Genomic DNA, 15,385 nt, shown 5'->3' on the forward strand with positions numbered 1-15,385 from the left:
TATATATATATATATATCAAACAGTTTAAAAAGATCAGTATTTATATATACAATATTTAACGATACAATTCTATAGATTAAATGAAAATGTTCTCACTTTAATTTAATTATCTTTTAAAAATATCTTTTAATATAACTTTTATACTTTTAGGTCTGTATCATTTAATAGAAGATAGAATTTTCTAGTTTGTATTTATATTTTTGAAGTTTCATTTTTAATTTTTATTTAAGAAATATTTTCTAAAACTGATATAATATGATGGCGACCTTTCTCTATTAAGTTTCTTTTTATGTATATATATTCTAGGCCAAAAGCTTGAAAACACTTTTTATAAATTGACATTTTTGGAATTATTTCTTCAATTATCTACAACAATTTTTTTTAAATAATAATTCTTCGAATCCAATAACTGAAGAATTATTATTTATAGTTAAAAAAATATATTATTATGAATAGTTGAGTAAATAATCCAAAAAATGTCAATTTTTTCAAAGTATTTCCTAACTTTCGATCTGGAGTCTATATCTGGAATATATCTAATCTGAAAATGAAATAATAATTCTTATTAAAAACTAAATGAATAGGAACGGAATTTTTGTTAAAGATTATTAGCATGGACATTATTAAATTATTGATAATTTTATGTAACATCTAGATATTATAATCTATTTTTCTATCTAACAGATTTAAATGGTTATTTTTTAATTTTATTCACATAAATCTTATTTCTTGAAATTCAAAATATTTCATGATATCATAAATTGGTGATCAAAAACGAACAGTTTCAACGGAAATTAGAATTCCATTTTGAGTCTTGTTTCCGTAACAGAGAGATCTATCTGTCTTGGCAAACTGCCAATGGAACTCCACGCAATTTACAACGGCAAATTCAACGCGGAAATGCAACGACGCGGTTACAGTCCTTTACCGTCTAGATCGATTCGATTTGCTCGTCAAAGGTGCATCGTTGCAGTCTTGACACATCGGAAGCGACGTTCTGGAGAAAGAAACTTGGCGGTCAAAAGTAAAATTACATCCTTTTGCGTCTTTTCACCTTCGATGGAAATCGGCTTCAGTAAATATTATTTTGGACATATCTAGAGTGGCATTCGGTTGAGGAAAATTCAATATTCTCGCCGTTCTTATTCAATACCGCCAGAGAACTTCGAAATATCCTTTTATGGACGATCCGAATGACCTCTTCGCGGTCTAGAAAAGGAACGGAGAAGATTGTCAAAGAGCATGTAGAAGGTTCTCTCTCGAGTTCACTATCGTGATAGCGTGACTTTCTCTCTCTCTCTCTCTCTCTCTCTCTCTCTCTCTCTCTTTGTGAGACCTCTCTACTTCCTAACTCGGCTTATTTGCTCGATCACTTCGATGAACCGTCTTTTTATTAGAATCTCGTGTTTCGAAAAACCGACATTCTTAATAAGTTGTTGTGGAATCGCGATCAGAACGCAGCAAATGTACTTTGATGCGGACTTTTTACTTGACTATACTTGAATAAATAATAAGAATTTTTTCCTTAATCTGCAGCAACAACATTTCAAATACTGATATTATTTTGTCGTATTATATTAATTATTATTAGTGATTTATATATTCATATACATACATTCATGTATTCATATTTATACCGATTATTATTTACTGTTGGTACAAATCACGGTATTAACGATTTCTGTTTGACTAAAACATTGAAATAATTAACTCCAGATATTCAGAAAATATTTATTCACATATTTATACATATTTATTCATATTTAAGCATATTTAAAATTTATTGTAGGTTTTTTATGCTAATTAATAGAATATCACATATAACGTTACAAATTATTATTAAAAACAACGTAACAAGGTACTTTATATGAAGAATTTTTTAAAAGAATATCTTTTATTTTAAAAAACAATAATAAAGCAATTCATGATTTTATTGAATCTTATTTTTGCTTTTATTATTTAAATATCTTCGAGTATTCTCTTATTCAGATATATATTAAGGATATATTTTTCGTTCAATTTCTGATAATATTAACCATAGTTTCTTTTCCCATTTATTTGATCGATTTTATTTGAGATGCTTGACGTATGATAAATGCTAAAAAATCTCGAATAAATAGTCATATCAAAAAATATTATGATGGAAAGATTATTGTCGTCACTTGCGATATATCTTTGTCTACACGCTATATATTATTTTTGTAAGGGGTGCAAATCTGTTAAGGAATATATCTTTTTTTATTGACACAGAGGAATACATCAAACGTCAAGACTTATATGTATTTATTTATATAGGTTTCAACGAGAAACATTTTTCTTTATAACAATGCTTAGAAAACGATTACTCGTAGCGAAAATATTATCACACAATGTTTAAAATTCGTTTAATAAAGTTCGTAAAATAAAGATTTTTATTAATATTAAACGTTATTTTATTGTCTTTGTTTTTATTTGATATTAGGCACAATTTTCAATAATAAGTTGTAATAAAAAACTGTTATGAATGTACGAATAAATTCCATTAATTATTTATTGCGTCGAATTATATTGGGTTTAAAAAAATATCAAACTTATACTATTTAAAAAAATGAAATTGTCCAAAACAATCCTATTGCGGTTCACATTTCACCGTGATGAGAGGATGGAAAATATGTAAGAGCTCTTACGTCAAGTCTCGATTACTGAAAATATATATAAACAGAAAAAGCTTTTTTTGTGCGCAAATACATTGAGCTTATAGAAACTGAGAGAGATATGACATAACACAATAGTCGTTCAAATAATTGGTTCGTTTATATTTCCGATTTTGTATTAATTCGATATCCAGTGCTGCAGTTTCGCAGCGAAAGTTCGCGATAAATTCATGACAATCGTGACGTACGAGAACGCGGAAGACATAGGAATCCATGCCAGCCAGCTTGCCAGCGTCAGTTCGCGACGGCGAGTATCGTTTTTCCTCGTCAAACAACTCAAACAAACAGAGGGAAGGTTCAACTGGATGGCATTATTTCTCGAACCGGGCCAAGATAACCCGGGGATCCAATAAGATGAGCTGAGCTCTACAGCTTCCGAACTCCCATTCTGTCAGAGTTATCTACCATCAGAAAATTCGATCCATTTTTGTGAGCATTTTTCAGCTAAGTACTTTCGTCATATACTGGCAACATTAAATGTCTTTCGTTCGACGAAAGGAATATCGATATATTCGATATAGCTGTAAATTGTTTGGAATAAACAAAACTTTGTAAAATAAAACGGAAGACTATTAGCTCTCAAAATTAACATAATGAAATAAGTTTTTATAATAATATTAATAGTGTGTTGCATAAAAGACTGAATCGCTGTAATAACAGAGTTATATAAAAGTAATAAATAGTTACGTAAGTCAAATAACAGACGGAATAAAAGCGAGGTTTCAGTAATAAATAATAAAAATACTGTAAACATTTATTTAATAATTTCCAGAAAACTAACAATTAAAAATTAGAAACAGAAATTAAAATTAACGCAACAATTAATTTTAAACTAGAAAGATCGTTGGAATAATTCCATTTTCATCTAACAGATTTTAATCTCTGTGTGTCTTCCAGGAGCTTTCAGTCAATATTAACTTTAATTTTACTTAATAAAATTTGAACTTGTTATCACGATGTTTCACGTTTAAACTTTATAAATGAGGAAAAGACGGCGAGGAAAAGACGGTGTATAAATAAATTATCGTAGAGGGAAGATCGTATTGCGTAACTTTCGAATAATAATGTTGCGCGCGCGTCAAATGTGATACGTATTAATAAACGAGCACAAGCCTATTTATGCTATGCAAATGTATATTTGCACGTCAAGTTACGTCAAATTGCATCATGTCAGAAACACATACTCAGAAACAAATCCGTTGAAATTATGATAAAACGGAGTTTTCCTACCAATTTCCTCATCAGGCACCGTCGATAGTGATTTAAGCGGTGTGAACAAGAAGGGTCTCACGCGCGTGTAATATCGTCCCTCATTAAGACACATTACATTAGCCTAAGCTACTCTTGTTCCGGAAATTACCGTTTTGGGAGGAAGCCGAGATCTCGCGTATAATACGCAATTTGTTTGCTGATCTCTCGCATTAACGCGGATTACATTAGCGCCCTGGAGATCACTTAATCGCTTAATCATCGTTCACAAAAGCCTGCCTGCCGAAGAAGGAACTTTGTGCGACGCAACCGTAATGGGGAACGTTTTCAGACCATCCGCGTTATGGTCAGAGTTTCTTATCGACGAATTTGGTTCGGAATGGAATATAATATTACGTGATAAAACCAATGTACGTGTTACTAAAGCCAATGTAACAGAATATATTTTAAAAAACTATTACATGTTACACGAAAGAAGCCGATTCTGTTGAAATATGTAAAAATTTAGTTAGATATGGTCTCAGAGCTTCTTATCGATGAATTTAGTTGGGAATGGAATACAATATTACGTGATAAAACCAATGTACGTGTTACTAAAGCCAATGTAACAGAATATATTTTAAAAAACTACATTTACATGTTACACGAAAAAAACCGATTCTGTTGAAATACAATATATAAAAATTTAGCTAGATATGGATCTGAAAGTAATTTTGTTTAGACCATCAAATAATTAGAATGCTCAAATTGGATGCTACGCGGAAAAAAGAGATTAATTGTATACTAAGAGTTAATGTATAGCGTTGGTAGTTAAAACTGTCTTTAAAATGGGGACAGCTAATGTTGTTGATGTTCAAGCTAAAATTAGCTATTTGCACTTACATATTGCAGAAACGAATTTTTTCTGCTAGAGACATATGATGTTTAGCTGAATGCTACTTTACTGCAGAACTTTTACGTCTGACATCTTCTTAACTGCTCGTATTAATATATGTTTTTAATTTCAGCTAATAAAGTTTCATACCACACAGTGAATGTTTTTTATCTGTATAGCCAGAGCTTAGCAATGTTAAAGCGGTAGCTCTTACAGCTAAGTTTGATTCAGTTATTGAAATTTATATATTGCTAAGTCGTTTTTTTCCAAGTATACACGCAAAAACAAGAGTCAATTAGTAGTTTCAATTAAGTAATATCAGCTAAATATCAAACTTTGCTGTTATTGATAAAAGTTGGCTATGAAGATAGAATACATTTGCTGCCGACATCCAACTTCATTAATTAAAATTAAAAGTATTTAACATGAGTAGCTAAATAAGTAGCAGCTATTCGTCACTACCGTAACCGAACATTCCATTCGCAATTGTTTCTGGTTCTTATTTTATTCTAGCAGAGAATATTATATTTTTCGCTGCAGTACCTAAATTTTAGCAGTTAATAAATTGAGCTTTGGCAGCAAAGATATTAGCTGTCCCTATAATAAGGACGTTTTAATTGTCACAGCTCTATTTTAGCTGCGTTGATTAATCTTTTTTCTGCGTGTAAAATATGAAAATATTGTGCAGCATTGTCATCAATTCTTAACCTCTAGAGGCGAGTATATTTACAATGTTTTGTTGACTTTGAGATTAAATTTGGGATAAATTAATTTAATTTGGAATTTATATAGCTTATTTAACTAAAAGATGGAATATTAAACATTGAAATGTAGTATTTTTATTTGCCAACAAGTCCGTATATTGATAAATGCATATCGATAAATTCTTCATAATTACAAGACATTTTAGAATAAAATTAGTAAAAAAAATTGTTTTCTTTTTAAATAACAATCTCGTCCCTAGAAAATTAAGCATTCTACATATTTATTTTTATGATTCACCAAAATTATTTTCAGATCTTCGTTTGTATCTAACAAGATTTTTAGATTATTTTATCGAAATCATTCTTTCCGGCATATTTTCAAAGACTTTTCAGATTCGACCATATAATTCTTCTGCGTTTATTCTTAAAATGAATGCAACATTTTTCTAAAATGTGACAATTTCAGATTCATTTTATATAAATGTATCCCTGTATTTTCTTACATAAAATTATAGGGTGTCCCAAAATTAACGCAAGATTTGAATTAAATAGAAAACACAGTTTTTAGTCTTTTGATTGTTATTTTTTTATTGAATCATAAAGTACATAGGATAGGGTTATTTGTGGAATAACACATCGGGCAAATGCCTCCACGGCATGCACATACGCACTCGTTTGTCGAAATTTTCCATGACCATTTTGCATAAATGTGGCTGAATTTCATTGATGCAGCGTTGAATCTCCTCCTTTAATGCACGGGTGGTTGGGGGCTTGTTGACATAGACCTGTGATTTCAAATAACCCCATAAAAAGAAATCTAATGGTGTTAAATCACACGATCTAGGGGGCCAATTCTGGCGATTAACAAAGCCATCAAGGTGAAAATGTGCTTCATCGCTTAGGATAATTTTGCTCGAAAAATCAGCATCCATTTGTTGATGTTCAATAATCCATTTTCACGCTCCATTTTCACTAACCCTAAACTGTCAGCTGTTAAATTGTTTTTTTTTTGGGGGTTGCCAACACTTTACTGCACAAATGGCGGCAAATTCAAATCTTGCGTTAATTTTGGGACACCCTTTATATAAGTAGATCTGCAGTTTGTTTTTATTTACTTCGAAATCAGCGAATGTTGGAGCGTTATCGGATATATTGGGATGTGTAATACTGTTGTTACATCTATATTTACACAATATACAATATATATAAGTGATAATATTATGCAGTATGTTACGTAATATTGGTTTTCATCGAAACCAGCTTCACGGAATAGTCCACATTGCACATACACATCAATCTCGCGAGATTATTGAGAGAAACTTGATAATACGCGCGCGTAACACATGAATGCATGTTTTGTTGTAAATATCATCACGATCCAAAATTTGCGAGCAATCGGAAAGCTTCCTGCGAATCCCTTTTAATTCGAATCAAGCTTATTAAACTCGTCTGTTTGAGTAACACCCACCTTCGTGAACGCATAATCGCGATATAAGCTAGGGAATTAAGCTCTGTATGAGCGGCATCTCGTTTTCCTTTAGCACAGTTTCGCGTTTGCCACCCACTTCATGACGACCAAAGTCGTCGCTGTTGCCGTCATCGTCGTCTGAACTCTCGAAGCTATTTCCACTTTGACCCTTTGTTCCCCATTTCCCTCCGCGCTTGAACTTTCCGGTATTGTAGCTTCGCGTCACAAAACAGCGAAATAATTTAGCGAACGGAGAAAATATCCTTCTGTCCGCGGAATGAGATATTTTCTCTTCGCGGACAGACTTCCGAGTTCGTTAGAAAATATCCCAAGTTGGCGCCACATTGTCCACACGGCATTCTACTTTCATCATGCCGACAAATGATCGCGCTTGAAATCGGGCGTGGAAAAAAGTTACGTCGCACACATGCATACGCCGTACACCAGCGGCATTTTCTCGCCCGAGGAATTTCGGTTAATTGGAGTCACCGTAATAGCGGTTGCACCATTATCGTCCACCGGGGCCTATTTGTGGGTTTGGTAAAGCATACGTGCGCGACGAATAACCTGCACGCTGAAATCATACGACCCTCTAGTCGTCGGCGTCGTTCTCGTTAAAAATCAATCATGATTAAAAATCGTAAAAAGATTTTATATTTTTTACATTAATTAATACTACATTAATTAATAATATCTGTTGTATTTCAAATTGTATTTCATAAGAATGAGAAAATAATTTTATCATGAAAATTATTGTTATAAAAAGCCACAGTATTATATATAATAGTATTAAATATAACATATTACAGGGCGCATGCTGTTTATTAATTAACAAATTAAAAAAGTTCAATATCATTTTTAAAATTATTAAAATTAAAAATAAAAAATTGTTAAATAAATTGTAAATATTATATCGTATATATTATAAATTCATATATTATACATTTTTTAATTTAGAAGCTGTATTCTAAAATAAAATTTTTTAATTTTGTTTTTAGAATTTTTTCTAATTTGTTTCCAATTTTACATAGTTTTTTTGTAATAGTGGTTCAAGTATAAAATGTGTGTACATATATTACGCAGGGTAATCCCGTAAGTTTTTGATAAACGCGTGTGTGTGGATAGAACGGAGTAAACTGAGTAAACTTGAAAAATTCTCTACTATGTTGCAATTTTCGCAATGGTTAATTACTAAAAATTCCTAAATATAATATTTTAATAATTTTTGTACTCAAATACTATCAACTTTACAGAAAAGCAACGAGAGACAAAAATTGTTTATAAAGTTTTGAAGAGAATTTTTTCAGAATTTTTTAATATCATATTTTTTCATGTTGGAAATAAGAGAATACAGTACTAAAAAATTGATAAAAAATTTTGAAAAAATTCGTAGAGTTTTATAAGAAGAAAACAAATGATTTTTGTCTCTTACAGTTTTTCTGTAAAGTTGATAATATTTGAGTAAAAAATTATTGAAGACCAATATTCGGCAATTTTTAGTAATTAATATCTTATTAACCATTGCGAAAATTGCAAAATGGTAGAGAACTTTCGACTCAGTTTAGTTCGCTCTATCTACACAAAAGCGCTTGGCCAAAAACGGGACACTCTGTACATAGAATATTTTTCCTTTTAAAAAAGAAATGTGAATATTTAAAAATAAAAATATGTTAAACTCTCAAAGAAGTATTTAAAAATATATTTTAAGAAAAAAATATGCTAAGTACTTCTTTACTTATCTATGATAGAAAAAAATCACATAATACACTTTTATAATTATTCTCAGAATTCTGTTTAATAATATAACTCTTTTTCAACGAGGTTTAACAAGAGATATTTTTAGAAGTAAAAGTACAGCCTCATCCGTATTGAATTTTTATTGTTGTCTATAGCATGCCATGTATAATAAATTAAAACAATTGCAACTTTAATAATTATTGATCACGAACTACGATTAAGAGAGGATGAAAAAATTAAGACTCGGCGCTCGTTAAAAATTTAAGGTAGAGTAAGTACTACTTCAATTCCCGCGGTACCATAGATCGGCGCAAACATGGCGCAGATGCATAGCGGTACCGAGTATTGATACGAGAAATGCGGTGAGACCTGTGTTCTCTTAATAATACGCGCCTTTTACTGTCACCGTTAATCCGTAAATTCACCCTTATAAATTGAAATTATCGAAAAGCTTGATTTGACAAGAATATAGGTTGAATAAGAAAAGTGAATATGTAATTCAGAAAAAAATTGAAATTACATTCACCGCTTCATGGGTCGATTTTATATCGACATGAAAGATGCTCAAGCATTTTCATAACTATCTCGCGCGTTACAAGCATTAAGGCATAATAAACATCTCCGAATATCATCCGCTGCATTTGCATTTTTGCTCGCCAACGAACGACCTTGCGTCATTTTGTTCGAAGAGGACTTTTATCTTTGGTTACGGTGAAACTAACGACAGCAAAAATTGCTCGGCTTTGCGCACGGACGTCAATATCGGCGTGTGAAAAATTTAAAAATTGCTCTGCATAAATTGCAGCTGATAATACGCAATGATATATAGGATGAGGCTGCACAAGCGCTGCTCCATTATAATCACGCGATGAATTTTTCAAAGTAAAATAAAGAAAAAAAATGTAAAATAAAATAGGACAATTGCGACAGAGAAATTGGAACGATTTCGAAATGCTGTGTGAATTTTATTTAATAGAATTTTTCAAAGAAATTACCGCTTTTACGTTTGATTGACACATATTGAAAACTATTCATAGAAATGTATTTACTCATATTCTCCCATATTATTATGTATTTCAAAAATCAGAATAAGACGATTGATCGGCAGAAAATAGAAACCGCTTCGAAAAGTTGCATGCACTTGATTTCTATGTGATATAGAATTTACGTCCTAGAAATTGTTTCTTGCACGTTTAGATCGATATATTGATTGATGAATACTTATATAAAATATTTGATTTGAAAAAGATTGCTCCCAATTGAAAATATCAATTTTGAAAGAGAATTATTAAGAACAAAATTCAAAGAAGAATAGGTGACATGTAATGAATATAAATTTGAGAGAGAGAGAGAGAGAGAGAGAGAGAGAGAGAGAGAGAGAGAGAGAGAAATAAAGAATTGCAAGTTCTAAAGACAAATTCTTAAAAGCTATCATTAAAATTACTATACACATGTAAAAAAGGAGATGATTCTGCATGAAAAAGTAAGTAGAAAATATGCAATGAAATTTTTTATGAGGCTCTGTTTTCAGATAACATTTTCAATAATTTATAAAGCAATAAAGTTCATCGTGCGTCAATATCTGTTTAATGTGTATTCTCGATTATCCAATACAATAAATACAAACATGAGCAGAAATAATAGTCTACAGCAAGATTTTTAAATCCAGACATAGATGGTATCTGATGAATATTTTAAGTAAGTTTTTCTGAAAATAAAGCCTTATAGGAAAAAATGTTATGCTATCAGTTTTAATTATTCTTTTTCACGTCAGAATCACCCCATTTCCGTTCGTACTACGATTTTCGGAATATTCTGTATATGTAAATATAAAATTTCATTGATATACGTATATGTATAAAAAGAAATTGTGGATCCCTCTATATAATCCTAAAAGGAATGAAGTACATATCCTAAAAGTTCACCATTAGGACCAAAATAAAATGCAACAAGAAGCCCCATCTATCATTACAGATAATAATCCGGGTTAATTTGTCAGCAGGCAGGAAAGTGCGCGACAGATCGATATTGTTTAATGATTCAGCATAAACTTTCTCGTTCGAGAGAGCGCATTGCGAGGACTATATGGCGCATGGGCGGACGAGGGATGCGAAGGCCTTTAAAATACCCAGTTACCTGGATAAACCGCATCCAATAACAAAACGTCCCGGCTTAGCACACGCTTCCACAATAAAGAAGGGAGGAGGGCTGATTATGAAAGAAAAAAGGTGAGATGGCATGAACGCGATAGAAATGGAGGAGTCCGCGTCGTTCAGCGAAACGGCGTTTAGTCAGGGGTTGACCTGAATTCAGGTGGGGTGAATCAATATCCTGCCTGTCTGCCTGCGTAGCTGGCTAGCTGGCCGCGTGCTCTGTTCGTTTCACAGTTACCGTAGCAACCAGGCTCCTTCCTTTATTAAAATATGACCCATGTCCTTTTCTAGATATACTACCACCGCACCACATCGTGTTGCGCAATACGCGACATTAGAAAAAGATTAGAAGAATGATCAGGATTATCTTTGAAAGCGCAGGACGTGGAATTCCAGTTGGCCGAATTGCATTGCGATCAACCGGCCGGCGATCATCGACTCGTCCGATGGTACAGGCTAAAATGTAATAGCCTTCGTGACTCCAAGGGTGCAACCTTGGTGCCTTGAGTCTCGTAGGTTCGATGAACTCGATCGCGACCAGTGTCACGCGAGCTGTAAACTCGCTCTAGAGCAACTCTCATGGTTGTCTTCATCGATCCTCTTAAAATATGCGTTGGCAAACACTAAACTGATGATCTCTTCTCGCTCTTCGCCGAATACTTTTCGCATTTATACTCGGTCGAGAGATTCGTCGCATACCGAACTGTTGTTATACTGTCTCGGTATTTGTACTCTTATGAGTAATAAAGTCAGTAATCGGCTATAATACCAGGACCGTTTATTCGCACGTTTTCCTGACATGCCATTCCGACATATCATTCCGAATTCCAGACTCCTTTATTCTTATCAAATTTTCCTCGAGAGAAAACCTGGTAAGATTTTCCTAAAATAATTTTCAATACAGATTATCTTATAGTTTGAAAGAAAATATGATTGGGACTGTGAAAAAACTAGATTTTTCCCTGTTTATGCATATTATTAGAGTCACTTTCTTTACATCTTCGTGCGCAGGCTAATTAGAATGATTTTGACGTTGGAATATCTTATATAAAGTTGTTAATGAGACTCTTAATGATGCTACTCGTTTGAAGAGATAAAAGGTAATTATATACTGTTCTTCAAAAAGGATAAATTCAATACAAATGTGACAGTTGATAAAATGTTAATTAATCAATAAGTTTACTTCATCATATTTTGAAATCATTAAAAATGATACTTAAGTAATTTCTAGAAGTATATTTAAATCTGTTACTCATTCAACATATGAAGATGATTTACAGTCATTTTTAAAATCAAAAACTGATAGTTATCGATTCCATTACTGGAAAATATCGCGCAATCTGCATTTAATCTCACTAATGTTACAATTATCTTTATCGATCTTATTTTAATTGCAATCGCCCACGGAGATAGGTCACCGTTTTCACTATTTCGGGCGGAGATGCAGCGTTTAACTTTTAAACAGCCAGCTAAAAATCGAAATTGACAGCTGTCGCTGTATCAACATAGCACCGGTTTTTGTTTACGAAATGATTAATGCCGCTTCATCGAATTCGTTGCATTTCCGTCGCGGATTGCCAGACCAGGCGGCAACGATATTTGGCCGCATCGATGAACCGAATAAACATCCAGGTCAACACATGTGATAGCCTCGAGAGATCGTTTAACGAACGAGAGAGAGAGAGAGAGAGAGAGAGAGAGAGAGAGAGAGAGCGAGAGAGAGAGAGAGAGAGAGAGAGAGAGCGAGAGAGAGAGAGAGAGAGAGAGAGAGAGGGAGGCTGCTATACATACTCTAAAATCCGCTACGAGGTGAAGATCTATTTATACCGCGGTAACGAGCTCTTGTGTGAGGGATTGCGCTCCTCTGAAACGGAACTCGCGGAATTTCCTCGAGAACGCGCAATGTTCGTCGGAGATACTCAAATTCGCATAGTCGAACGGCGCGTGACGAGATAACGCCAAATGATCCACTCTACCGTGCATGTGCTTGGTACGAAACGATCATGAGGTGCGGGCAGATCAACAGAATAATATACATACATACTTTATGTAGCCAATAGACCTCCAGAAAGTTGCCATTCATTCTTACGAGAATATCTTTATGATATAAAACACAAATTGGAGAAATGAGCACAAGATAATTCATCTTTTCCCAAACGCATAATAATTGGAAAAAGTGGCTTTATTTAGCATTTTTATTCCCTGGCACTGTGACTTTCGCTCAGTTGACATGGACTGAGCGAAAGTCACAGTGCCATTTGTCTTGGCATTTGGAACTTCTCAAATCTTTCATCATAGCTATATATTTGAATATTATACAGTCTCTGTTAAACGACAAAGTATAAGATTCTGTATTTTTACTGACATTTTATTTACGGCTTTAATTTATGGGCACATAAATCAAACGAATAACCCAAGTTGCTCAGCAATTCACTAAATTCAAACGTATTTCCATTTGGTTCAGAGATACTCGCCCCAATCTGATTTTATCGCGGTCTTATAGCTGAACGAGAAGGAGGGTTTATAAGTTTCCATGATGAAGTGTCAGTTCGAAGATCGAGGTTGATAGGTCAGGTAGAGCAAGTGACAAAGACCGATAGTCTCGAACTCAGCGTAGTAGTAGGCTTGCCAACCCTACTTAGTCCCCGTTATTTTTAGCTAATATAATTAATCTTGATCTCTTCATCAGCGCCTGTAAGATTACACCGATTGTCAAGAAGGAATGAAAAAGCTGTGACGAATTGTTTAGGCGATACATTCGCAGAAAGATTTAATTAATGAGAACAAAAGACTGTAATTAATCCTACGTCAAATCTACGTAGGTGTCTGATATCTTGATATGATAACATTAAGTAAAAGTCCTACACACAAACTTTATTCCCTTAATTTTATATAGAGCGCTTCTCCCGCTAATGATGGATTCTTCGAGTAAACTAGAGACAAGAATTCTCATAACACAATGTCGAGAATTTAATAGCTTTTGCTAACGATCAGGAGTAGTAAATTGCTTTTTGTCAACTAGAGAACACAAATTGATAACAAAACTTTATATTCTTCCTTTAATTCCAGCGAATTCCACTTTAAATGAATAGATTTTTAATTTGGTTATTAATTCTCGAAGTTATTTAATGCCAAACATTAGAAAGTTATGATGAATCATTCTTTCTCTCTCAAACAGTCGTTAAGAGAAAATCGATTTCTAGTTTATTAAACATTAAACCACTAATGGCCGTAAAATTGAAAAGAAAATTAAGTTTACTTTTCTTTTTCTTATTTTTTATGCTTTAAAAATTACTTTACAATTTGTATACTTAATAATGGATAAAAAATATCTGTTCCATTGACTTTTGGTTACAATTCTCAATCAGCACAAGTTGATTTTTTTCAAAATCATATATTATATTATTTCTATAATGAGATATGTCATTATGCCATTTACCTTATACAGTTTATCGGTTTAAACCTAAACCATCTTCGCTCGACGGCTATTAAACTTCTGCCAAGTCGAGACACGTAATACATATTGTAGCTCACGTCGAAGTTTGAAGCTGCCAAGTTATACAATTATACGATTTCGTACATTACGTATGTAGATAATGCGAAATGTCGGCCAACCGATTTGTTTTTATAGTTTACGAATTTCGTAGATATTATGTGCGACGATAATTTAGCTATGCGAATATTATTATTACAGTCTTCTGGAGGATGCGAATAAAGAATTCGGAAAGATACGCTTGGGAAAATGTGAAAAAAGCTCAGGCGATTCTTTGTGCGTGCGTCGTCCTCTGAAGATTAAGTTTGTAGACATATTTCTTTCCTACTAAGCTGGAAATACTGGAAGCGCGATAAAATACGCGTTCTTTTTTTTAACTTAATTCACTTCACTAGACTTCATGCACGTTTCGTTCTATTATGCATGAATGATTATTTACCCAGAAAAAACGGTTTTGCTGAAGTATCTAAAAGTTTATCTATAGATGCGGATCTGAAAATAAATATAATATTTTGTTAAACTGCACGAAAATAATTACGTGGCCCACGCAGTTGAAATGTCAAAACTTCTAACAGCTTTGTTCTAATAAGCTTAATTGCTTGAATACGTCCTACATAATAATTTAGATTGTCCAATAAAATTATTTTCAAATCTGTATCTAGCTAAGTTTTTAGATACGTCAGCAAAATCATTGATGAGAGAGAGAGAGAGAGAGAGAGAGAGAGAGTGTGTGTGTGTGTGTGTGTGTGTGTGTGTGTGTGTGTGTGTGTGTGTGGGTGTGTACTTTGTTCTGTTGAAAAATTCTTTAATACCTATGATTGATTTAGATATTTAGATTCAATCAGGAACTAAAGGCAAGTCTAATTGTATTAAAGAATTTTCCACTAGTTATATGTACAATCCAGACAGCCCAACATTTATAAAATATTTATAAAATATTTACAAATATTTATAAGATTTATTTTAAATATTTTGTAAATATTTTTGCGGTCTTAGATTGCATAGATTGTAAACATTTATTATAAATATTATGAAATATTTATTGTAAATGTT

General features: G+C 32.8%; 1 protein-coding gene across 9 annotated transcripts in view; it reads right to left on the minus strand.

The window, feature by feature from the left end:
• Nucleotides 1-15,385, minus strand: part of LOC108749939 — a 72,202-nt gene that overhangs the window by 29,868 nt on the left and 26,949 nt on the right. The window lies entirely within an intron of this gene.

Source organism: Trachymyrmex septentrionalis, unplaced genomic scaffold (assembly GCF_001594115.1).
Source record: "Trachymyrmex septentrionalis isolate Tsep2-gDNA-1 unplaced genomic scaffold, Tsep1.0 scaffold32, whole genome shotgun sequence".
Lineage (NCBI taxonomy): Eukaryota > Metazoa > Arthropoda > Insecta > Hymenoptera > Formicidae > Trachymyrmex > Trachymyrmex septentrionalis.